The sequence below is a fragment of the Meles meles genome, chromosome 1 (assembly GCF_922984935.1).
Source record: "Meles meles chromosome 1, mMelMel3.1 paternal haplotype, whole genome shotgun sequence".
Classification (NCBI taxonomy): domain Eukaryota; kingdom Metazoa; phylum Chordata; class Mammalia; order Carnivora; family Mustelidae; genus Meles; species Meles meles.
This window is the reverse complement of record NC_060066.1, coordinates 67,269,675-67,296,573: the sequence shown is the minus strand read 5'-3', so window position 1 is coordinate 67,296,573 and position 26,899 is coordinate 67,269,675. Positions and strand designations below refer to the sequence as shown.

General features: G+C 43.3%; 1 long non-coding RNA gene across 3 annotated transcripts; it reads left to right on the top strand.

The window, feature by feature from the left end:
• The first annotated feature begins 898 nt into the window (after positions 1 to 898).
• Positions 899 to 26,899, top strand: LOC123926150. 3 transcript variants are annotated; one of them, XR_006815160.1, is made up of 4 exons: positions 899 to 953; positions 12,694 to 12,834; positions 24,533 to 24,542; positions 26,889 to 26,899. It is a non-coding gene; the product is annotated as an uncharacterized LOC123926150 (long non-coding RNA). The 3 variants fall into 3 exon arrangements; XR_006815159.1 differs by lacking the exon at positions 899 to 953 and adding an exon at positions 5,708 to 5,872; XR_006815162.1 differs by lacking the exon at positions 899 to 953 and adding an exon at positions 7,138 to 7,157.

Sequence of the window (26,899 nt, the reverse complement as noted above, 5' to 3'; positions counted from 1 at the left end):
AGTAAGAGCCCAGAAGTTCCCTGGTGCCCCTAGAGAAGGCACAGAAATTAGATGAGTTGAAAGCCTGGGACCTGGTCCTTGGACTTCTGGGCGAGAGGGGAGATGGCCTGTGGAAGGGACACTGCGTGGACCCCCTCCCGTCTGCTTTGGGAGACTGGGGTTGAATAAGAGAATGAATTAGTGTAGAAGAGATGGTGTTCTAAGGCTTGGCAGGTTTCAACTTCTTGAAATGGTTGACATTCCTTTTCTCCTTGTCCCCAGGACCACCATGAATGGGAAGGGGCCTTCAAAGAAGCAAGATGAGAACATCTCTTACAAGCCTGTCCAGTGTCAATATCCAACCACTGCAGTCACTTCTACCCCCTTGGCAGGCCCAGTGCTTCCCTAAGGACACAGATCCATTCACGTACAGGTGTTTGAGCAAACGTAAGTTTGGATTTCTCTCAGAGAAATGCCAAGAATGCAATGACTGGGTCATATGGTGGTTGCAAGTCTAGTTTTCACAGAAACTGTGTGGAAGTGTTGAGGCACTATATTGTGCACCCGAAATGCATATTCCACTGTGTGTTCACTGGAATTGAAATCGAGGCTTTGAAAAGGAAAAGGAACTGTGTGAACTGTTTTCAAGAGTTAGCTCTATCATCTTCCATGCCCAACAGCGATGCAGGCGGGATCCAGTCATTCCACATCCTGCCTTGCATTTGGCAGTGGGGTGTCTCTCTCCCTCTCCGGTGCATTTTCTTTGAATCATTGTCAGAGGTGTGCAGTGAGAGCTCATGGGAGTTTGAATTGGAATTGCTCCAGTGGCAACTTTTTATGTGATTTCCATCTGTATACTCTTTGGTAAAGTGTTCAGGTCTTTTCCCATTTTTTTTTTTTCTCTGACTGGATGGCTTGGTTATTTGGGGGTCAACTTTTGAGTTTCTCTACTTGAGACAGGAGTCCTTTATCAGGTCTGTGGTTTGCACCTATTTTCTCTCAGTTTGTAGCTTGTCTTTTGGGTCTTCTTCACAAGGTCTTTCACACAGGACAGACTTACAATTCTGATTGTTGGATCATGTCCAGTGAATCAACTTTTCCTTTATGGAAAAAGATTTGATGTCCAGTCGGAGGATTCTTTCCCTAGCTTTCCGTTCCTGAAATTTTTCCCATTTTTTTCCCTCTAAGATTTATCATTTTACGTGTAAGGCGATGATTACTCTTGAGTTCATTAAATTTTTTTTTTTTCTTTTGGAGAGAGTGAGCATGGGCATGAGCGGAACGTGGGGTGGAGGGAGAAGTTTAAAGAGCAAACTTAAGCAGACTCCCCAGTGAGTTTGGAGCCCGACTTTGTCCCGGGACCCTGAGAGCATGACAAGAGTGGAAATCAAGAGCTGGCTGCCTCACCGGCTGAGTCACCCAGGCGCCTGAGTTAAGTTTTGTACAGGGTATGAGACTTCGATTGTGGTCCTCGTCCTCCTTGTCCTCCACCTGCTCCTCTCCTCTCCCCCTCTCTCTTCTTCTTTGTCTATGGAAGTCCACTTGTTCTAACTCCAGTTATTCAAAACGCGGTCACTCCTCCATTGAACTGCTTTTTACCTTTGTCAAAACCCCATTGGATATATTGGTGTCGGTCTCCTTCTGGGTCCTTGATCCTGTTCCACTTACCTATCCTTATTCTGTTCCACTTGTTTATCCATCACCGACACCACACACTTTTGATTACTGTAGCTATAGATCTTGAAATTGGGTAGAAGGATTCTTTTGGTTTTCTTCTTTAGTTTTATTTTCTCTTCTTTTTTTGGTTCTGAAGCTGAGAGCTTATGGTTTTAAATCTCCTTTTCATTTTCGAGGATGGGAGGGGGAGAGAGAGAGAGAGGTAAGGGGTGCAGAGAGAGAGATTATTAAGCCCTCTATGCCTAGCACCAGCACAATACAGGGTCATTCTCACAACCCCGAGTTTGATCATGACCCGAGTCAAAATCAAAAGTTTGACTAACTGACTGAGCCACCCAGATGCTCCTCCTCCTTTCTACTATGCATTGATTGTTAGTTCCATTATTAAGCGAAACGCGACTGAGGCCAAGTGAAATTTATGTAAAGCTGTATTTTATGATAAGTATTCGAAATCAAATTGATTGGCCAGGGGAACGAGACTGAAATAAAGTTAAAGTTATGCAGAGCTCTGTTCTATGCCAAGCATTAGATGTCAGACTGACCGGCCAGGGCTGTCTCTGAGGAGAACGACCACCCCTAGCTTACAGGCTCAAGAATCGACTGACTGACTGGGGTCAGGGCCGCCTCTGAAGAGAGCGACTCCTCCCAATCTTACAGGCTACCTTTTATTGGGTGAAACTGCAACCCGTATCTTGGTATCTCAACCCCCTGGGTTTGTGTGTGTCTTGTTGATTGGCTAGTTTCATCCGGTCTGGTGACATGTTATTCAAGATTACCCCATACCAGGAACTGTTACAAACAGTTCTTTTTGGGAATTCTTTGTCAACTAACATATTCAGTGTAAATAGTAAGATCATCGTCCTTCCCAAGATGGAGTCGTTTTGGTTTGGGCAAGACCTTCTCACTGTTACAAACAGTACTTCGTACTGATGAGATGTCTCCATCTGGCCTGACTCGTCCTTGTATTCTGGGCTCTGTTATCGGGAACTAGCTGACTACATTTTACTGGTTTCTCGGACTTGTTTCTAAGTAAGTTTGTCTGGGCGGGGAGAGTCAATTTAAGTTTACTGCACAAACAACAAAGTGGCTCTTTGCCCAAGATGGAGTCCCTCTGGCTAAATAGGTCCTTCATTCCCCCCTTTTCTTTGGAGATTAGTCAAATCCTTGACTTTTAAGCTTGTTTTTGTTTTAGGGTAGCCAGGAGTGCCTGAGGGATGTTACATAAGTCACCGAGGTGGCGGGGGGGGGGGGGGGGGGGGTGTGTGTAAGGTGTCAGCTTTTGTTTTGTCCTCAGCCAGTTTTCTGCTCCCTCGTTATTTTCTCCTGAACAACGTTGCCCTTACATCTCTAAGGTAGTTGAAGGTGGAAGGTCTCATCTTCTGCAACTTCTTCCTGCTGAATAGGGGCGTAGAGTTGTCCCTCCCTATTCGGGTCCACACTGATCAGTTGAGGAATGTAGGGGAGTTACGAAAGACGGAGGCAGCTGAATCCAGCGCTGACAGTGAAGAAGTCACTGTGCCTGGTAAGGATCATCTGTAACAATATTCTGATTACAGAGGATTACTGGCAAGTGGGAGAAAACTTGTCAAGAGATGAGGGCAGGTCCTGGTGTGCACTGCAGTGGTGTCGTTCAGAGTAAAGAGTGGACTCAGCTTAAGAAGAAGAAAAGGGGCACTGTGTCCAGAATGAAGTATCTAGAAAAGTCATGCAGAAGACCGAACTGGACGCCAAGCCTGTGGAACCGTCGCATCATCTAAGCAGAAGGCCAGTCCTCTCCCGTTATAGATTCTTGCTCTGGCTGCCCTGAATCAAGATGTCGGGGCGTTTTCCATGGAAAACGCTACACAACTGCTGAAGGGAGTTCGGGAAAGGCTGTTGAAGAGCCCTCACCAGCTGACTGATGAAAATCCCATCTGTGGAGCGGCCCAGGAAGATGGAGAACCCCTGGCGAGGAAAATACCAGAAGGCTTCAAGGACAGCCCTGATCTGCAGGCAAGAGCAGACCCGCTGGTGGAGGCCATTGGCAGCTGTGGACAGAGAGTGCAGGAAGAGGCAGGGCAGGCAGGCAGGCCAGAGCTTCCTGATGGAGGAGTGCGGTGGCAGGCCACCGGTGAGGGCCAAAGCCAACACCACACCCTCAGCCAGATCCTCCTGAAGGGGATGCACCTGCTAGAGCTTCTTTGGATTCTTCTGGAAGGTGGGGGCTCATGGAGGCAGGTGGAGACTGGCCCCTACTCCACTGACCATGTGCCCTCAGGTGGGAGCCCCGTGAACCAAGGAAAGCTGTCCAGGGCAGTGAAGAAGGCACGTCAGAGGAATGAAGAGCTCCCAAGAAACCGAACAATCCACCAAGCTGCGCAAGTATCTTTTCACCTTCCAAACCCCCTCCTGGAAAGTGAGATTCAGAAGTTGCGCCTGAAGCTCGAGGCAGAGCCTAAGCTGTGCGAAGAGCACCTCAGACATCTGGAAAGGAAGTTGATAGAGGAGAAGGCATGCTTCCTGCAAGTGAAGAAGGAACTTGCCAAGGTGCGCAGGAGGGCGGATGCTGCCCACTGGCCCTTGGGCCTCTACAGGGACATGGCCACTGACCTGCACCGAGAATGGCAGAAAATCTCCTCCTTGCATGACCGGCAGCGCCTCCTGGTGGAGAACAGAAGCGAGGAGGGCCAGAAGGCTGTTGTGTGGGCAGAGAGGGAGTTCCAGAGGCTTCAGGCCCAAAACCATTGCCTCAGGCAGGAGCTGGCCAACTCTGGGCCCAAGGTCCAGCCTGTCTCCGGGGGGCCTCCTGCTCCTGCTCCTGCTGTTCCGGGCACAGCCTCCAAATACCCTCAAGGGCCAATGGCTCCCCTGAAACCCCAGAAGCCCAAGAGGGGAGCAAGGGTGCACTGGCCAGACTCCCAAGTTCTCAGGTCCCCTGCAGGTCTGATTCCCTTGGCCAGCAGCCACCCGCCACTCACAACCAGAGCACGAAAGCTCCTGTGCTTACCCCTTAAGCCATACCCATCGCTCCTTTGATTTGAGAACCACCCCATTCTTCAGCTGATGCTACATATTCCCTATAGCCGTATGAGTGCGAGAGAATAGGTGTCAATGTTAAGCATAAAACAAATAAAAATGAAAATACCAAATTGCTGATACTACTGCTCCTGAGAATTGATTTTATTGAGGGGTTCTATGCCAAGCAAGGAAGGGTTTGAAGTGTCTTTTATCGATCACTTAATCGTCCCAATAACCCAGCGTGTCATGTATGCCTGAGGTTCGGAGAGGGGAAACAACTCGCCCCAAGATCCCACCGCTAGGGAATTTCAGAGCTCCCGTTCCAAACCAGGGTTGTCGAATTATCAGCTGCTGTGCCAATAACTTCTCCTACTACGACTACTACTTCTTCTTCTTCTTTTGAGAGCCAGAAAGGGAGAAGGCACACACACATACATGCAAGCGGGGGAGGGGCAGAGAGAGAGAGATTCCTAGACAGGCTTCCCACTCAAGTGCAGAACCGGACACTGGGCTGGATTTCACAGATCACGGGATCACGACCGGAACCGAAATCAGGAGTCAGACGCTGAACTGACGGAGCCACAGAGGCACCCTTGTGCAAGGAACTTCTAGGCAAGCTGCTGTAAGGATCCCAGAAGGGCTTGATCAACTGTTCTCCTAGTTCACGTCCTAGTAAGGGTGCAAAGATTATAGTGGTAGCTAGCTGAGTTCAAGTCCCACCAAAGTACGGAGGACAGCCTTTAAGGGCCTCCCAACGATTCCCCACTTGGGTACACATCGTTTTGTGTTCCATTCTCTACCTCTTGATTCCAGTCAGGAACTACGGACTCACTTCTAAAGGACAGAATATGGCCAAAGTGATAGGATGTCACTTCGGAGGTTAGTTTACAAAGAGACTGGTCTCCTCTTGGGCTTGCCCGCCCGCCTGCCCGTCCGCGCGCCCTCCCTCATCTGTTCCCAGGGAAGCGGGCTGCTCCTTGTTGGCTGTATTATGGAGAGGCCCATGTGGCAAGGAATGACTATTTCTTGCTTCCAGCAATGGAGGACCTCTGGCTGCTCACAGCCACCTGAGTGAGCTCAAAAGCAGATTTTTCCCGCAACAAGCCCGGAGATGCCTGAAGATCCAGATGACATCTTGACTGCAGCCTTGTGAGAGATCCTGAGCCACAGGGACCTGGCTAGTTGCACCTGGATGGCTGGCCCACAGAAACCATATCGGGTTATCAATGTTGTTTTAGGCCCTTTGTTTTGGGGAAAACATTCAAGAAAGACAGAAGTGGGAAGGCAAATGTTGGGCTTCTGACCCACCCCCCTCTCCTGGGGTTGAAATTCCAGGGAACCCAAGAGATGGTAGAAACGACTGAGAGATGAGGGTAAACAGTGGAGGACAGAGGACCTCGATGCTGTTTGCCATGTATCTCTCTGAGAGGACATCCCCTCACTTGATCCTCCCGTGCCGTTATGTGGCAAAGGCAGGAGGAGACAACTGGCAGTGTGGTCTGCGTCGGCTGAGAGCACTAGACCCAGCCCCGTAGAGCCTCCTAGAAGGCAGAGTAAGAGCCCAGAAGTTCCCTGGTGCCCCTAGAGAAGGCACAGAAATTAGATGAGTTGAAAGCCTGGGACCTGGTCCTTGGACTTCTGGGCGAGAGGGGAGATGGCCTGTGGAAGGGACACTGCGTGGACCCCCTCCCGTCTGCTTTGGGAGACTGGGGTTGAATAAGAGAATGAATTAGTGTAGAAGAGATGGTGTTCTAAGGCTTGGCAGGTTTCAACTTCTTGAAATGGTTGACATTCCTTTTCTCCTTGTCCCCAGGACCACCATGAATGGGAAGGGGCCTTCAAAGAAGCAAGATGAGACCATCTCTTACAAGCCTGTCCAGTGTCAATATCCAACCACTGCAGTCACTTCTACCCCCTTGGCAGGCCCAGTGCTTCCCTAAGGACACAGATCCATTCACGTACAGGTGTTTGAGCAAACGTAAGTTTGGATTTCTCTCAGAGAAATGCCAAGAATGCAATGACTGGGTCATATGGTGGTTGCAAGTCTAGTTTTCACAGAAACTGTGTGGAAGTGTTGAGGCACTATATTGTGCACCCGAAATGCATATTCCACTGTGTGTTCACTGGAATTGAAATCGAGGCTTTGAAAAGGAAAAGGAACTGTGTGAACTGTTTTCAAGAGTTAGCTCTATCATCTTCCATGCCCAACAGCGATGCAGGCGGGATCCAGTCATTCCACATCCTGCCTTGCATTTGGCAGTGGGGTGTCTCTCTCCCTCTCCGGTGCATTTTCTTTGAATCATTGTCAGAGGTGTGCAGTGAGAGCTCATGGGAGTTTGAATTGGAATTGCTCCAGTGGCAACTTTTTATGTGATTTCCATCTGTATACTCTTTGGTAAAGTGTTCAGGTCTTTTCCCATTTTTTTTTTTCTCTGACTGGATGGCTTGGTTATTTGGGGGTCAACTTTTGAGTTTCTCTACATGAGACAGGAGTCCTTTATCAGGTCTGTGGTTTGCACCTATTTTCTCTCAGTTTGTAGCTTGTCTTTTGGGTCTTCTTCACAAGGTCTTTCACACAGGACAGACTTACAATTCTGATTGTTGGATCATGTCCAGTGAATCAACTTTTCCTTTATGGAAAAAGATTTGAGGTCCAGTCGGAGGATTCTTTCCCTAGCTTTCCGTTCCTGAAATTTTTCCCATTTTTTTCCCTCTAAGATTTATCATTTTACGTGTAAGGCGATGATTACTCTTGAGTTCATTAAATTTTTTTTTTTCTTTTGGAGAGAGTGAGCATGGGCATGAGCGGAACGTGGGGTGGAGGGAGAAGTTTAAAGAGCAAACTTAAGCAGACTCCCCAGTGAGTTTGGAGCCCGACTTTGTCCCGGGACCCTGAGAGCATGACAAGAGTGGAAATCAAGAGCTGGCTGCCTCACCGGCTGAGTCACCCAGGCGCCTGAGTTAAGTTTTGTACAGGGTATGAGACTTCGATTGTGGTCCTCGTCCTCCTTGTCCTCCACCTGCTCCTCCCCTCTCCCCCTCTCTCTTCTTCTTTGTCTATGGAAGTCCACTTGTTCTAACTCCAGTTATTCAAAACGCGGTCACTCCTCCATTGAACTGCTTTTTACCTTTGTCAAAACCCCATTGGACATATTGGTGTCGGTCTCCTTCTGGGTCCTTGATCCTGTTCCACTTACCTATCCTTATTCTGTTCCACTTGTTTATCCATCACCGACACCACACACTTTTGATTACTGTAGCTATAGATCTTGAAATTGGGTAGAAGGATTCTTTTGGTTTTCTTCTTTAGTTTTATTTTCTCTTCTTTTTTTGGTTCTGAAGCTGAGAGCTTATGGTTTTAAATCTCCTTTTCATTTTCGAGGATGGGAGGGGGAGAGAGAGAGAGAGGTAAGGGGTGCAGAGAGAGAGATTATTAAGCCCTCTATGCCTAGCACCAGCACAATACAGGGTCATTCTCACAACCCCGAGTTTGATCATGACCCGAGTCAAAATCAAAAGTTTGACTAACTGACTGAGCCACCCAGATGCTCCTCCTCCTTTCTACTATGCATTGATTGTTAGTTCCATTATTAAGCGAAACGCGACTGAGGCCAAGTGAAATTTATGTAAAGCTGTATTTTATGATAAGTATTCGAAATCAAATTGATTGGCCAGGGGAACGAGACTGAAATAAAGTTAAAGTTATGCAGAGCTCTGTTCTATGCCAAGCATTAGATGTCAGACTGACCGGCCAGGGCTGTCTCTGAGGAGAGCGACCACCCCTAGCTTACAGGCTCAAGAATCGACTGACTGACTGGGGTCAGGGCCGCCTCTGAAGAGAGCGACTCCTCCCAATCTTACAGGCTACCTTTTATTGGGTGAAACTGCAACCCGTATCTTGGTATCTCAACCCCCTGGGTTTGTGTGTGTCTTGTTGATTGGCTAGTTTCATCCGGTCTGGTGACATGTTATTCAAGATTACCCCATACCAGGAACTGTTACAAACAGTTCTTTTTGGGAATTCTTTGTCAACTAACATATTCAGTGTAAATAGTAAGATCATCGTCCTTCCCAAGATGGAGTCGTTTTGGTTTGGGCAAGACCTTCTCACTGTTACAAACAGTACTTCGTACTGATGAGATGTCTCCATCTGGCCTGACTCGTCCTTGTATTCTGGGCTCTGTTATCGGGAACTAGCTGACTACATTTTACTGGTTTCTCGGACTTGTTTCTAAGTAAGTTTGTCTGGGCGGGGAGAGTCAATTTAAGTTTACTGCACAAACAACAAAGTGGCTCTTTGCCCAAGATGGAGTCCCTCTGGCTAAATAGGTCCTTCATTCCCCCCTTTTCTTTGGAGATTAGTCAAATCCTTGACTTTTAAGCTTGTTTTTGTTTTAGGGTAGCCAGGAGTGCCTGAGGGATGTTACATAAGTCACCGAGGTGGCGGGGGGGGGGGGGGGGGGTGTGTGTGTAAGGTGTCAGCTTTTGTTTTGTCCTCAGCCAGTTTTCTGCTCCCTCGTTATTTTCTCCTGAACAACGTTGCCCTTACATCTCTAAGGTAGTTGAAGGTGGAAGGTCTCATCTTCTGCAACTTCTTCCTGCTGAATAGGGGCGTAGAGTTGTCCCTCCCTATTCGGGTCCACACTGATCAGTTGAGGAATGTAGGGGAGTTACGAAAGACGGAGGCAGCTGAATCCAGCGCTGACAGTGAAGAAGTCACTGTGCCTGGTAAGGATCATCTGTAACAATATTCTGATTACAGAGGATTACTGGCAAGTGGGAGAAAACTTGTCAAGAGATGAGGGCAGGTCCTGGTGTGCACTGCAGTGGTGTCGTTCAGAGTAAAGAGTGGACTCAGCTTAAGAAGAAGAAAAGGGGCACTGTGTCCAGAATGAAGTATCTAGAAAAGTCAAGCAGAAGGCCGAACTGGACGCCAAGCCTGTGGAACCGTCGCATCATCTGAGCAGAAGGCCAGTCCTCTCCCGTTATAGATTCTTGCTCTGGCTGCCCTGAATCAAGATGCCGGGTATTGGTGAGTGGAAAACACTACGCAACTGCTGAAGGGAGTTCGGGAAAGGCTGTTGAAGAGCCCTCACCAGCTGACTGATGCAAATCCCATCTGTGGAGCGGCCCAGGAAGATGGAGAACCCCTGGTGTGGAAAATACCAGAAGTCTTCAAGGACAACCCTGATCTGCAGGCAAGTGCGGATCCGCTGGTGGAGGCCATTGGCCACTATGGACAAAGAGTGCAGGAAGAGGCAGGGAAGGCAGGCAGGCCACAGCTTCCTGATGGAGGAGTGTGGTGGCAGGCCACTGGTGAGGGCCAGTGCCAACAACAGACGCTGAGCCAGATCCTCCTGAAGGGGTGCATGCGCTAGAGCTGCTTAGAGATCATCTGGAAGGTGGGGGCTCAAGGAGGCTGGTGGAGACTGGCTCCTCCTCCCCGGACCACGTTGCCCTGAGGCGGGAGCCTGTGAAGGACACTTGTGAAGGACACACGTGAAGGAACCCGTCCAGGGCACTGAAGAATGCAGGTCAGAGGAATGAAGAGCTCCCAAGAAACCCAACAATCCACCAAGCTGCCCAAGTATCTTTTCATCTTCCAAACCCCGTCTTGGAAAGTGAGATTCAGAAGTTGCGCCTGAAGCTCGAGGCAGTGCCTAAGCTGTGCAAAGAGCACCTCAGACACCTGGAGAGGAGGTTGATGGAGGAGAAGCCACGCTTCCTGCAAGTGAAGAAGGAACTTGCCAAGGTGCACAGGAGGGCGGATGCTGCCCACTGGCCCTTGGGCCTCTATAGGAACATGGCCACTGACCTGCACTGAGAATGGTGGAAAATGTCCTCTTTGCATGAGCAGGAGCGCCTCCTGGTGGATAACAGAAGCGAGGAGGGCCAGAATGCTGTTGTGTGGGCAGAGAGGGAGTTCCAGAGGCTCCAGGCCCAAAACCGTTGCCTCAGGCAGGAGCTGGCCAACTCTGGGCCCAAGGTCCAGCCTGTCACCGGAAGGCCTCCTGCTCCTGCTCTTGCTGTTCCGGGCACAGCCTCCATATACCCTCAAGGGCCAAAGGCTCCCCTGAAACCCCAGAAGCCCAAGAGGGGAGCAAGGGTGCACTGGCCAGACTCCAAGTTCTCGGGTCCCCTGCAGGTCTGATTCCCTTGTCCAGCAGCCACCAACACTCACAACCAGAGCACGAACGTTCCTGTGCTTACCCCTTAAGCCATACCCATTGCTGCTTTGACTTGGTATCCACCCCATTTTTTAGCTGATGCTCCATATTTCCTAGAGCCTTATGAGTGTGAGAGAATATTTTTCAGTGTTAAGCATAACACAAATAAAAATAAAAATATCAAATTGCTGAGACTACTGCTACTGAGAATGGATTTTATTAAGGGATTCTATGCCAAGCAATGAAGGGTTTTAAGTGTATATTACTTATCACTTAATTGTGCCAATAATTCAGTTTGTCCTCTGTTACTGAGGATCAGGTAGGGTAAACAACTCGCCCCAAGGTCACACAGCTAGTGAATTTCAGAGCTCCCATTCCAAACCAGGGTTGTCTAATTATCAACTGCTGTGCAAATAGCTTCTACTACTAATACTTCTTCTTTTTTTGAGAGACAGAAAGGGAGAAGGCACACACACATGCAAGCGGGGGAGGGTCAGAGAGAGAGATTCCTGGACAAGCTTCCCAATCAAGTACAGAACCGGACGATGGCCTGGATTTCACAGATCACATGATCACGATCTGAACCGAAACCAAGAGTCAGACCCTGAACCGACGGAGTCACAGAGGCACCTTTGTGCAAGGAACATCTATGCAAGGTGCTGCAAGGGTCCTAGAAGGGCTGAATAAAATTTCCTCCTAGTTCACGTCCTAGTATATATGCAAAGATTATAGTGTTGACTAGCTGAGGTAAAGTCCCACCAAAGAATGGAGGCCAGTCTTTAAGGGTCCCCAATGATTCCTATCATTGGTACACATCGTTTTGTGTTCCATACTCTACCTCTTGAATCTAGTCAGGAACTACTATCTCACTTCTCCAGGACAGAATATGGCAAAAGTGATAGGGTGTCACTTCGGAGGTTAGTTTACAAAGAGACAGGTCTCCTCTTGGGCTTGCTGTCTCTCCCTCCCTCTCTCCCTTTCTCCCTCCCCCCCTCATCTGTTCCCAGGGAAGCCGGCTGCTCCTTTTTGGCTGTGTAATGGAGAGGCCCATGTGGCAAGGAATGAATATTTCTTGCTTACAGCAATGGAGGACTCTGGATGCTAACAGCCACCTGAGTGAGCTCAAAAGCAGATTTTCCCCCAACAAGCCTGGAGAGTACTGAAGATCCCGATGACATCTTGATTGCAGCCTTGTGAGGAGAGATCCTAAGCCACAGGTACCTGGCTATTTGCACCTGGATGGCTGCCCACAGAAACCATTCGTTATCAATGTTGTTTTAGGCCCTTTGGTTTGGGGAAAACATTCAAGAAAGACAGAAATGTGAAGCCAAATGTTTGACTTCTGACCCACCCCCTCTCCTGGGGTTGAAATTCCAGGGATATCAAAAGAGATGGGAGAAACAACTGAGAGATGAGGGTAAACAATGGAAGACAGAGGACCTCTATTCTGTTTGCCATGTATCTCTCTGAGAGGACATCCCCTCACCTGATCCTCCCATGCCGATATGTGGCAAATGCAGGAGGAGACAACTGGCAGTGAGGTACAAGCCGGCTGAGAGCACTAGACCCAGCCCCGCAGAACCTCCTAGAAGGCAGAGAAAGAGCCCAGAAGTTCCCTGGTGCCCCTAGAGAAAGCACAGAAATGAGATGAGTTGAAAGCCTGGGACCTGGTCCTTGGACTTCTGGGCGAGAGGGGAGATGGCCTGTGGAAGGGACACTGCCTGGAACCCCTTTTGGACCAGACGCCTCCTGTCTGCTTTGGGAGACTGGGGTTGAATAAGAGAATGAATTAGTGTAGAAGAGATGGTGTTCTAAGGCTTGGCAGGTTTCAACTTCTTGAAATCATTGACATTCCTTTTCTCCTTGTCCTCAGGACCACCATGAATGGGAAGGGGCCTTTAAAGAAGCAAGATGAGACCATCTCTTACAAGCCTGTCAAGTATCAATATCCAACCACTCCAGTCACTTCTACCCTGTTGGCAGCCCCACTGCTTCCATAAGTTCACAGATACAAGTGACCTCTAAGGTTTCTTTTCCCAGTTTCTGGTTGCTGCCCTGTCTCAGATGTGAAATTTAAGCGATTAAGTGGAGCATCATTTGAGAGCCTGAAATAGCGAGAGTGACAGGGTGTGGAAAGAGTAGCAGAGACATGGAAATGGCTAGTGTCATGTGCATGCTTGAAGATGGCCTGGTGAGCGTGGAATGAGACCTTTCTCATCTTGGGTGAAATGGACCGTAATCTTAATTGATGCTTCTTTTTCTTGCTCTAAAGTCAACATCCCTTGATTGGCAGTCATTATATATGCCTCATCATTTTCCATGTTTATACTGTGTTATTCTATTTCTTGGAAACTTAGCTTGGGTATAGGGCTGCTATATATGGCTGTACAGATTGTGCATTGTAAAAGTCCAGGTGGTACCATTTATTTCCTATGAGATGATTGGACAAGTCTTCTCCCAGAAATCTTTCCACATCATTATTACTCGATTCTCAATATTGCCATTCATTAACTAATATTTGTAGATTGGTTAAATGCCTGGTATTGTTGTAGCTTCTGAGGATTTAACAATGAACAGGATAGTCTCTGCCCTTGGCATTGGTACAGAAAGAGACAGACAACCACATGAACCAGTAAAGTAAGTTTAGGTGTTGTAAAGAAGTTGCACATGTGAGGGTGAGGTAAAATGTTTGCGACATACATTCCAAATCTTTTAACATAAGACTACAGTTTATTAATGATGGATGTTCTATACTTATCCATTTTTCTTCCTTTTCTTTTTGAAACTTAAGAAAGCAGACAATATGTTGTATGTATAACAAGTTATTTAACACACGGTAATAGAGTAAATTTCTTTTTCTTAAAGATTTTATTTATTTTGGAGAAAGAGTGCTTGCATGAGCAGGAAGAGGGGCAGAGGGGAAGGACAGAGGGAGAGGGACAAGTAGACTCCGTACAGAGCACAGAGTCTGACACAGCACTTGATTTCATGACCCTGATATCAGAACTGAGCTGAAATCAGGAGTTTCATGCTCAACTGAGCATCACCCAGATGCTCCTAGAATTGATTTCTTATTAGATTTTGCATTTGTCCTACCAGGATGGAATTTTATTTTAAGAGAATATGAATTCCTTAATGCACTGAGTGGGAATGATTTAAAAATTATTACATCGTATTTATAAAATTGAAGATATGTATGTGGGTATGGTAGTGGCAGGAGGCAGACTTTGCAAATTTAGTACATTTTTGACACTTATGAGGTATATTTTCCTAAGAGTCAAAATCACAAACCTCAGCAGGGATCCTAATTTTCCCACAAAAGGCAGTGAAATAGAACTAAAATATTTAAAGATCTTTTGTGTTCTTTTTTTTTTTATTTGACACAGAGAGAGAGAGATCACAAGTAGAGCAGCAGACAGAGAGAGAGGGGGAAGCAGGCTCCCTGTGGAGCAGAGAGCCCGATGCGGGACTCGATCCCAACACCCTGAGACCATGACCCGAGCCGAAGGCAGCAGCTTAACCCACTGAGCCACCCAGGCGCCCAAAGATCTTTTGTGTTCTTAATGGTTCCCTATAAAGGACTAAAGAAATTTGTAGGGTTATTTTCTGGCTTTGAAACTTCATATCCTTAGACTTCTTTACTTTCAGAACCAGTACTAGTGGCTGATTTTAAGAATCTTCAAAAAAATACAAATAAGTTTAAAAATAACCATGGAAATCATTGCATTCTGGATGATGAATGGAAAATGTCAAAACACATTAAGATGTTGGTCCATGAGGTTAGCTCCATTGACCAATGCTTGGAATAGGGACCCACTTGATACACTAGACTTATAATTTAAATGAAACCACTGATAAGAAATCACAATGAATCTTCAACCATTAGAATTACTGAAAAACAGTAAAACTGAGAACGTAAAATCCATAGAGGCAAAGGGGCTTTGGTATTATATTACAGATCTATAGCAGGAAAGTAAAATGCAATTGTTTGCTCACCCCTTTATTGTTATAGCATATATGAGATCATTGTGATAAGTGGTACAGATTTTTCCAAGTTGGATAATGTATGAGAAGCTGCTCTGGAGCACCTAAATTAGATGTTTAGCCTTTTTCCATAAATCAGCTGTCTGGTTGGTTCCTAATTTGTCCACAAATTCATAAATGCTCTGAAACTCTAATCCTTTCTTTTAATGAGGATTGGTAACTCCAACCTCTGAGGACAGAGGCAAGGATAAACTGAGCCAGAGTAATGAGGGATCTTCAGAACCATGAAGTAACCTACCAAAATCAAGATGTTATCATTCAATCAGGTATTGCTGGCTTTAAGTTCCTAGTTTTGCTTCTTGAGCAGAATAAAAACACATGGGAAGCAACAGTTAGTTGAAATGGACATTGTATAAAGGATTTAACTTACTTCTTTTACAAACCACTGGCAAAAAACAGGACCAATCCATTCTCTTGCATGAATACCACAGTCTATCCAGACAGCTCTTTTGTAAATTTGTGATCTTCTGTCCAGCTGAAAACAAGAGCATTCATAGTAACCAACTCAGGCTTTTATTTTTAAAGTCATTGATCAGCATAATTTAATAAGATTTCAGTGCAGTTCTTCACTATAGTTTGAGTCATTAGATAGCCCACAAAAAAGATACAGAAATTTCCTATCTATTTCTGAAGCCCAGGCCTATTTATGCAGAAATAATAAATTTATTGCCTTAATTACGAATCTTACAGGAAAATAGACAAAAAAGGGCAATCCCTTAAATAAGTTTGTTTCTCTTTCTCTTTTTAAAAGATTTTATTTATTTATAGCAAGAGCACGTGTGTGAGCAGGAAGAGGGGCTGAGGGAGAGGGAGAGAGAGAGAGAATCCCAGGCAGATTCCACACTGAGCACAGAGCCCGATTTACGGCTTGATCTCATAACCCCAAGACCATGACCTAAGCTGAAATCAAGAGCTGGATGCTTAACCGGTTGAGCTACCAAGGTGCCCCAAGTTTGCTTCTCCTTCAATATCGTATGTGATTGTTAAGTAAAAAAGCTAAATTCCTCTTCCTCCTAACCCCCTCCTCCAAGAGAATCAGAATCACAAAGATTCTTAAATTATTTCTTAAAGCAATAATTATATTTTTAAAAATTTTTTAAAGGATTTTATTTATTTGATAAAGGCAGAAAGAGTGCAGGAGCAGGGAGAGGAGTAGAGTGAGAAGCAGACTCCCTAATGAGCACAATGCAGGGCTTGATCTCAGGACCCTGGAATCATGACCAGAGCTGAAAGCAGACACTTAACTGACTGAGCCACCGGGCACCCCAGCAATAATTAAGTTTTATTGCTGTACAAAGTCAAATTTTATTACAACACAAATTGGGAAAGCAAAGCAAATTGATTTATAAAATCAAGTGACAGAGTTTTCTTTATAATCTCATTATATCAATATTACTTAAATGTGGTTTTTAACTCAATAACAAATAGGTAGCTATTAAACATTATATGCATAGGGGACCTAGTTTTCATTCATTACTTCACTCAAGTAATACTTCAGGAAATCCTTTTTTTTTAATAAGATTTTTTTAAATTTATTTATTTGACAGACAGAGATCACAAGTAGGCAGAGAAGCAGGCAGTGAGAGAGGAGGAAGCGGGCTCCCCGCTGAACAGAGAGCCCGATGCGGGGCTCGATCCCACGACCCTGGGATCATGACCTGAGTTGAAGGCAGAGGCTTTAACCCACTGAGCCACCCAGGCGCCCCAGGAAATCCTTTTTTGATACTGTGCTTGACACTGGAGATTCAAAGAGTTTATATGCTAATAGGGAGGGCAGACATGGGAACAATCAATCATTGTGATATGGACATGCATATGTTGCTTAGGGAGCATAGGGTGTAATGTCCAATTTTCCCAGAGAATAAAATAAGGCTTTTCAGGGGAGGAACACTTGAATAGTTGGGTAAGACCTGAAGCTTGCCCAGCAGACAAGTTGGAAGAAGGGATCTCAAGCTTGGAAGAGAATCTGGGCACATCCTCTTTGAAGAACTGTTTTTGGGGTATGAAGAAGAAATGGCAGATGAAACGGGACACAGAGGCAGAGAACACGTGAAATCCCTGGATCTTATGTAAAAGAGAGAAGGTTTCATCGTGTATTTCATGGAAGAGGGGTATGTCTGTGAGAGAGAGAGACAAAGGCACGGGTGGACACAAGGCCATGCTGACAGTAGTGGCGGATTAGAGTATGAGAGGGGCAAGGACAGGAACTTGAAAGGAACTCCGTACCGAATGCTTTATTGCAATAGTCCATGGAGAAGAGATCCAGAGATAAGTTAGGGCGAGAGTAGAGAAGACAAGAGAAGGAACTGGAGCAGATCCAAAAGATATTTAGAAGAGAGAATTGTCAGGTCTCCGTGGCAGATTTAAAGGAAGTGGTAAAAATAAGAGGAATTTAGGATGATGTTCATGCTTCTTGACTGCAGTCACAGAATGGTGCCATTCTGCGTCCAAGGTGCTTTTGTGAAAATTGAGATAAGAAGGTCAAATAGGTAATGACATATGAATGTAAAGCTCCAGAGAGTGGACCCCAACTAAATAGAAATTTCCGGAATTATTGTTGAAACCATGGGGGTGGATGTGTCCATCTAGAGAGGATGGTAGAGGGAGAGTATAGAGCCTGAGCAGAGAGTTCTGGGATGATCAGAACCCATGGGAAGGGCATGGGGAGAGGAGCCAGTGAGTGAGACAGGAGGGTATGGTCAGAGACAAAGGAGGAGAACCAACTAGAAGTCATTGTTGGTCTCAGCAAGAGAAATTTTAGAAAAGCCATGGGGATGAAGGCCATTGAGTCGAGGTCTGAATGGGAGGTAAGGAAATAGAAACAGTGATATAAGGAAATCTTTTCAGACATTTGGCTGAGAAGAGATAGAGAGCTCTGGGTAAGTAGCTAGAAGAGAATGTAGGGCCAAAGACTGGGAAGGGCATATACTTTCTTATACATATACATTTATGTAGTTTTGCACTAGTTCACCTTAAGTAGCACCAGCTCACAATAATTTTGAATGCCATTATTTTTAAGTGCATCAACAACTCTATTTTTAAGTGCATCAACAACTCTATGTTAGAAATAGCATTCCCTGGAATACTCAATGGCAAAATTTAAATATGGCCCAAAAATCTAAGGGAAATTATCAGATGATATTAATATGAGATTATGTGAAAGACCGTTTCATTTTTTTCCCATAAGTCAAACTTGAAAAAGATGAATGTTTACTAAATAAATAAATGTTTTTATGCTTACTAAATTAAAAAAATTATTTTTACCTTTAAAACATATAGAGACCTTCCCTCATATGATTTTCCAATAGAGAACATGTGAATGAGACCTGAATGAGTTTTATTTAGATGACGCATCCAATTTTGAATCTAAAACAAATAAATGAAAACCATGTCAGAGTCTCCCAGTTATGGATATTTCAGAGAACAAAAGGTAACAAAAGGCAGCAATAAGTCTCAGGCTCAAAGAGCATACATGAGTATAAAACTGAACAAAAATCAATTTGGTGTTTTTAATTTTCCTTAAGATATTTAAAATTATATTTTCTATCTTTACAAATAGTAGCTTCATGTCTTTATATTGTCCCCTTTTTAATGCATACCTTCTACTACCATTTATCATTAGTATCTTGATGGCAGAGCTTTGTAGAAAATTAATCCATGTGTTCTGGGTTCTTTTTGAAAACAAAAATTATTTCCAGGGGCACCTGGGTGGCTCAGTGGGTTAAAGCCTCTGCCTTCGGCCCAGGTCATGATCCCAGAGTCCTGGGATCGAGCCCCACATCGGGCTTTCTGCCCAGCAGCAAGCCTGCTTCCTCCTCTCTCTCTGCCTGTCTCTCTGCCTACTTGTGATCTCTCTCTGTCAAATAAATAAATAAAATCTTAAAAAAAAATTATTTCCATTTCCCTCCCAAGTAGTTAAGAGGAAAAGAAATCAGGTTCATGAAAACTATGCAAACTACTTGAAAGGGTCTATTAAAGTTCCATATATTGTAATTTGCCACTGAAAAGAAGATGCTAAGGAAAAGGCATTGTCTTCTACATTTAAAGGTTATTCAAGTCACACATCAGAGGGCATACTCTGAATAATTTCCCCAATAACGGTGATACATTTGCATTGATCCAGTCACACACACTTATCTGTCATCAGAAGAAGGTATATTTGAGATGGATGAATAAGGCACTTAGAAATATGAATGACATTTCTAACTTAAAAGCTTTTCAAGAAGTAAGGAAGTCACACAAAAGTGTCCCTTTAATCCATGGTGTGCAAGACAGTCTGTGCTGAAAAATTTAGATTTTGAGAAGTACCCAAGCTTTCTTTTCTTTCTATTCTTACTTAGTCTAATGAACATACATATATATGTGTATAATATATATATATCTTATGTGTATATATGTATGCATATGTATGTACATATCTATAGATATATTTATAATTTTCTTTCTAGTGCATTTTATAACACTTCCATGTGCCAAGCTAGCTAAAACCTTCCCATTTTTTTTCTAATTTCAAGCTTCTAAAACATATGTTGGAACATGAAATAGATGAAAATAATTTTGAAAAAAAAAGTCATTATCAAGATAACCAAATATTCTTAGAATATAACAGGATCACATTAATTTTTTTTGGATCACATTAATTTTATGCCTGACATTCCTTTGCTCAATTCAGGGGAAACTGGAAAATCTATGTACTTCTTCATTTATTTATTGTCATCTACTACCTACTTGGAGGTTCCTATTTGCTTGCCACTGGGGATATAGTGGTGAACAAGAAAGAAATGGCCTGCCCTCATTGAATTTGAAGCTTATGAGGAGAGAAAAGCATTAATCAAGTGGTCCTACAATTACATACATAAAAACAATTACATAGATATCATATCCATGTGCTGTGGGTGCATGTAATATGCTGGGGTTAGAGGTGAGGAGTTCTAATTCCATCTTCGAGAGTAGAAACAGCCATCTTTTTGCTTGGGCTGAGATTCAAAGAGTAACTAGGTATTGTCTAGGTGACCAGTAAAGGATATAGTGGTAGCCATGAGGTTGTTGTAGAATAAATAATAGGAAGAATAAATAACAACATGTTTAAAGGCCCTGAGATTCTGCAAATAAGGCTTGGCCTTTGGGAAGTCTCAACTTGTGCAGAAGCTATGTGGCAAGCATCAACGTTCACTCCACCCCCATCCCAATCACTGCCCTCAAACTCTGACTAGATCTACCTTCCATGTCTTTTTAGTTAAGGTTTTCACAACTGCAATTATAGTAGCATTACCTCACTTTTCCATTACCCTTCCCATGTATTTTGGAGGGGTGGTTTGGGTAAAGCAAATGAAATCCAACTTATAAAGGCTTAATAATGGAAGAGATGATGAACTGAGCTGGCTGGGCCATATAAGAACTTTATATATTCTTCATATGGCCCCTGCCTCTATCTTTATGCTTTGCTCCCAGCCATCAGACCTAAATGATAAAGACGTATTTATTTAAAAAAAAAAAAGCTCTCTGATTACATACTTCTTCTAAGGAGTGATAAATTTCATAATTATATCCAGACAGGTATCTTCGATTTCTCTGGGTTCACAAACTGCTTGCCTTTTCCAGTGTGTTCTGAAGATCTTCTATGAGGACCCTGGATTTGAAATGATAGACATGATGCAAACTGAATGGAGATCACATAAAATTTGAAAAGAAAATTATGCATCTATGAAAAAGAAGGTATCAAATATTTACATCACTAAAAATATCAAATGTTGAGAAAATGTTCTCTTTTGGGAAATAGAAACTACTAAATTGGGTAAAGAACATAAAAGGTAAAATTATAAGTAGATGTTCTCAAATGATAATTACTACCACTGATTGAACAGCTACAAGAACTGAATGATGGGTATGAGCATTTACATTTATTGAGTACCTATTTAGATACCATGCTACGTACTTCATGTGCAGGAGCTGAGTTAAACACCCTATAAGGTAGATTTTTTTGTTACTTCTGTTTTACAGACAGGGAAAAATGAACCCCCAAAAGGTTAAGAACCTGCCAGCATCACTCTGCTAGGGAGTACAGAGCCAGAATTTGAACTCGGAATTCTAATCTTTAGATTCTTGAGTCCAGTGTGACATTATGAACCCCAAAACAAGACAACACACCCACAAAAAAGTTTTCAAAAGTTCAAAAAATGTTCACAAAATTGAGCCATGGTATATTGCCATTGCATTATTTCCAAAGTGGACAGACCTTCTAAATACAAACAAGTGCAAATTGTTCCCATTCAAGGTAAGAGCAATTCCCCACATTTATCACCAGAAAGTTATGAAGCTCTGATACTGATATATCTGTTTGTTTGGCAGCTCCTGATAGAACTACCATTGTTCCCGTTAGAAAGGCAATATTTTCCCAGACGTTTCAGTACAAAAATCTATGCCTCTTAATTGATTAGATTCTTTATCATTTATCATTATCAATTGATAAATGACATGACAAATTACCAGTCACATCATGAAATGTCCACTCAGAGAATTGTCGAAATAATTCTAATGGAGAATTGCTCCTACAATGGATTTATTTTAATATTTTCTATTCAAGTTTACTAGTGTTTTCACCAAAATAGGAAAATTATAAAGTTTTTCAGTTTCAAGTTGTATGGGATCGTTCTAGATGGATATTAACATAATTGATGAATAAACTCTTAAGCATTTCAGTTTTCTTTTAAAGTCTCCAAGTGTCCTAAGTAGAACTAGTTTTTGGATTCCTTAGTACTTGCCTATCCATTTAGGCTAGTGATTCTTAAGATGCATTTCTTTAAAGTTACCTGTGATCTTTAAAAAATATGCCACACTGGGGCACCAGACTGGCTCAGTTGGAAGAGTGTGTGACTCTGGATCTTGGAGTTGTGACCTGGGGTACCACGTTGGGTGTGGAGATTACTTAAAAATAAAAAAAAAACTTAAAATATACCACACTGGGCCCTACATAGATAAGAATATTTATGAATAAGTATCAGTCCTTTTTGAAAGTTCACCAAAGTGATTTTAATATACTGTGGTGATCAAATTTAGGCTAACAATCTGGAAACCATGAATTCAGGTTCATTAAATCTAGAAAATCACTGGTATCAGTCCTCTGAAGTTCCATATTAAATGTAAATGAAGAGAATAGTAGAATATGGCTGACCCTTGTTTCCTTTTTCCTCTCCTGAGTGTCTATACTGGACATGGTCAACTGCCTACTCTCCTTATGGACTTCCTATACTGCAGGGTCTGGGAAGCCAAAACCTACTTTTTCCTGACTCTCTTGCAGCCTTGATTCTGGGTACAGATTTGTAAACGCTGGTAAGATAGGAAGTTAAGAATGAGGCAGAAGCCATTTCCTGCTGTTGCTGTGGCCATGTCAAGGTCACAGAGATGTGACTGTTGAGAGGCAGTCAGTGTTGCTGGAATCAGCACTCCAGTGGCTTAGTCATCAGGTTTATAGCGTGAGAGGCAGTTATGGTAACAACAGTGGTGGCTGGAGTAGTGCAGTCACAGCTTCTGGACCTTTGGACCATTCCATGAGGGCAAAGTAAATTCTATTTGATTGAAGCTACTGTGTTTGGGGATCTGTTATGGGTTGAATTGTGTCCCCATCTCCCCCAGTTCATATGTTGAAGTCTTAACTCCCAGCACCTCAGAATGTGACCTTATTTGGGACTAGGATTATTGCAGATGTAATTAAACTTTGGTCACCAGGATGCACTCTCATCCAATATGACTGATGTTTTTATAGAAAGGAAATTCAGTGTGGGAAGATGAGAAAGTTCTAGAGATGCATGTGCTGATGGTTGTGTAATGTGAATGTACTTAGTGTCACTGAATTGTATATTTAAAATGGTTAAAATGGTACATTTTATGTTCCATATACTGGGGAAATCAAGACTCAAAGACACACATAGAGGGAAGATATGAAGAGGCAAAGATGGCTGTCTACAAACCACGGAAAGAAGCCTGGGACAGATCCTTCCCTCAAGGCCCTCGGAAGGAACCAACTCTGCCCACACCTTGATATAAGTCGTCTAGCCTCGAGAATCATGAGACAATAAATTTTTGCCTTTTAAACCAGCCAGTCTGTGGTATTTGTTATGACAGTCCTAGAAAAGTAATACAGTTCTCTGTTCAATAACTGGAAAGTATCTTAATACAGGCTCTAAAAGACCAATCTGAAAATTAAAATAATTGTTGTGTGACAGTTCTAGCCCCATTTTTCTTGTTAAGAAGTTATCGCCACAGATTGATGAGAAGGAGCCCAAAATAGCATTTATAAGTGTTGTATTTTCTAGGTCCTTTATGGCTGATTATTATTCCTACACTAGTTGCGTACACTCCTAGGATAGTGACCAGAGATATTGAGAACTTTTCAAATGATGTCAACACTCAGAATAAAACCCCCACCCCAAAGCTTCTATGGCGGGTGAGGGGGGCTCAAAACTTGTAATTTATAAAATGATTGAATTTTTTATAACAGAATGAGTCATCTCATCTGGCATGTCATTGAAAGGGACTGATTACCCAGGGGCCAGACTCATGGGGTCACATTATCTCTGCCTTGAAGATGACTACAGCTATATATTATGTGTAGTTGTACAGAGTTAATGATCTTTTGAAAATACCCTAGGCTACAATGATAAAAGTCAATTAAAAATTATCTCTACCTACTGCCCTGTGGAATTTAATCAACTCTTATGTATTATCTTGAGACCAACAAAATGAATAATTCTAAATGATTGTCCTCCATGAGGAGACAACTGATTTAAAACATTCATTTTTTTTAGATTCCATTCTCTGTGACAAAAAGTGTGATATTTTATTCTACATCAGTTCCACATGACCTATATTTAATGGCAAGAAATAGAGACTTGTTAAAATAACTGCTATATTCCCTTCTACTGAATTATAGTTAATGAAGCATGTGAGTTGTTGCTGAGCACCTATAGATATAATTACCAAGTTCCTTCCTGCCATTCAGAGAATCAAAGCATGCCTTTGAAGTTATAGTGATGACTAAAATGTGTTCAGTATGAACAATAGTTTTATGCACAGCTGTGACTCTACCCTGTTCTAGAAGCATGATAAAATACCTTTCTGTAAAAAGCATATCAGTACTTTAATAAGGGTGTAATTATCTTTCTGGCAGGGAAGTATTTGTATGGATGAGGTAGGAATGTCACTGCTACTTTGCACCCTGTGGCTCAGCCTTCCAGAGACTAAGGCTTTTACTATTGACTCACAGAGCCATGAGCCCATCCCAGGCCTTACCAGACACCATCAGTGATCTTCCTGCCAGTTTTTTTTTTAATTTATTTATTTTTATTTGTTTATTTACAGCATAACAGTGTTCATTGTTTTGGCATCACACCCAGTGCTCCATGCAGTACGTGCCCTCCTCATTACCCACCACCTGGTCCCTCAACCTCCCAACCCCCCCACCCCCCCGCCGCCCTTTCATAACCCTCTAGTTGTTTTTCAGAGTCCATAGTCTCTCATGGTTCATCTCCCCTTCCAGTTTCCCTCAACTCCCTCTCCTCTCCATCTCCCCATGTCCTCCATGTTATTTGTTATGCTCCACAAATAAGTGAGACCATATGATACTTGACTCTCTCTGCTTGACTTATTTCGCTCAGCATAATTTCTTCCAGTCCCGTCCATGTTGCTACAAAAGTTGGGTATTCGTCCTTTCTGATGGAGGCATAATACTCCATTGTGTATATGGACCACATCTTCCTTATCCATTCATCCGTTGAAGGGCATCTTGGTTCTTTCCACAGTTTGGCGACCGTAGCCATTGCTGCAATAAACATTGGGGTACAGATGGCCCTTCTTTTCACTCCATCTGTATCTTTGGGGTAAATACCCAGCAGTGCAATTGCAGGGTCATAGGGAAGCTCTATTTTTAATTTCTTCAGGAATCTCCACACTGTTCTCCAAAGTGGCTGCACTAACTTGCATTCCCACCAACAGTGTAAGAAGGTTCCTCTTTCTCCAAATCCTCTCCAACACACGTTGTTTCCTGTCTTGCTAATTTTGGCCATTCTAACTGGTGTCAGGTGGTATCTCAATGTGGTTTTAATTTGAATCTCCCTGATGGCTAGTGATGATGAACATTTTTCCATGTCTCTGATAGCCATTTGTATGTCTTCATTGGAGAAGTGTCTGTTCATATCTTCTGCCCATTTTTTGATATGATTATCTGTTTTGTGTGTGTTGAGTTTGAGAAGTTCTTTATAGATCCTGGATATCAACCTTTTGTCTGTACTGTCATTTGCAAATATCTTCTCCCATTCCGTGGGTTGCCTCTTTGTTTTGTTGACTGTTTCCTTTGCTGTGCAGAAGCTTTTGATCTTGAGGAAGTCCCAAAAGTTTATTTTTGCTTTTGTTTCCTTGGCCTTTGGAGACATATCTTGAAAAAAGTTGCTGTGGCTGATATCGAAGAGGTTACTGCCTATGTTCTCCTCTAGGATTCTGATAGATTCTTGTCTCACGTTGAGGTCTTTTATCCATTTCGAGTTTATCTTTGTGTACGGTGTAAGAGAATGGTCGAGTTTCATTCTTCTACATATCGCTGTCCAGTTTTCCCAGCACCATTTATTGAAGAGACTGTCTTTTTTCCATTGAATATTTTTTCCCTGTTTTGTCGAAGATTATTTGACCATAGAGTTGAGGGTCCATATCTGGGCTCTCCACTCTGTTCCACTGGTCTATGTGTCTGTTTTTATGCCAGTACCACGCTGTCTTGGTGATCACAGCTTTGTAGTAAAGCTTGAAATCGGGTAACGTGATGCCGCCAGTTTTGTTTTTGTTTTTCAACATTTCCTTAGCAATTCGGGGTCTCTTCTGGCTCCATACAAATTTTAGGATTATTTGCTCTAGCTCTTTGAAAAATATCGGTGGAATTTTGATCGGAATGGCATTAAAAGTATAGATTGCTCTAGGCAGTATAGACATTTTAACAATGTTTATTCTTCCAATCCAAGAGCATGGAACAGTCTTCCATCTTTTTGTGTCTTCTTCAATTTCTTTCATGAGTGTTCTGTAGTTCCTCGAGTATAGGTCCTTTACTTCTTTGGTTAGGTTTATGCCCAGGTATCTTATGGTTCTTGGTGCTATAGTAAATGGAATCGATTCTCTAATTTCCCTTTCTGTATTTTCATTGTTGGTGTATAAAAAAGCCACTGATTTCTGTACATTGACTTTGTATTCTGCCACGTTACTGAATTGCTGTATGAGTTCTAGTAGTTTGGGGGTGGAGTCTTTGGGGTTTTCCATATAAAGAATCATGTCATCTGCGAAGAGAGAGAGTTTGACTTCTTCCTTGCCAATTTGGATACCTTTTATTTCTCTTTGTTGTCTGATTGCTGTTGCTAGAACTTCTAATACTATGTTGAACAAGAGTGGTGAGAGTGGGCATCCTTGTCGTGTTCCTGATCTCAACGGGAAGGCTGCAAGCTTTTTCCCATTGAGGATGATATTTGCTGTGGGTCTTTCATAGATAGATTTTATGAAGTTCAGGAATGTTCCCTCTATCCCTATACTTTGAAGCGTTTTCATCAGGAACGGATGCTGGATTTTGTCAAATGCTTTTTCTGCATCAATTGAGAGGACCATGTGGTTCTTCTCTCTTCTCTTATTGATGTGTTCTATCACACCGATTGATTTGCGAATGTTGAACCAACCTTGCAACCCAGGGATGAATCCCACCTGGTCATGGTGGATAATCTTTTGAATGTGCTGCTGGATCCTGTTTGCTAGGATCTTGTTGAGAATCTTTGCATCCATATTCATCAGTGATATTGGTCTGAAATTCTCTTTTTTGGTAGGGTCTTTGCCTGGTTTGGGGATCAGGGTAATGCTGGCTTCATAAAAAGAGTCTGGAAGTTTTCCTTCTGCTTCAATTTTTTGGAACAGCTTCAGGAGAATTGGTGTTATTTCTTCTTCGAAAGTTTGGTAGAATTCCCCAGGGAATCCGTCAGGTCCTGGGCTCTTGTTTTTTGGGAGGTTTTTGATCA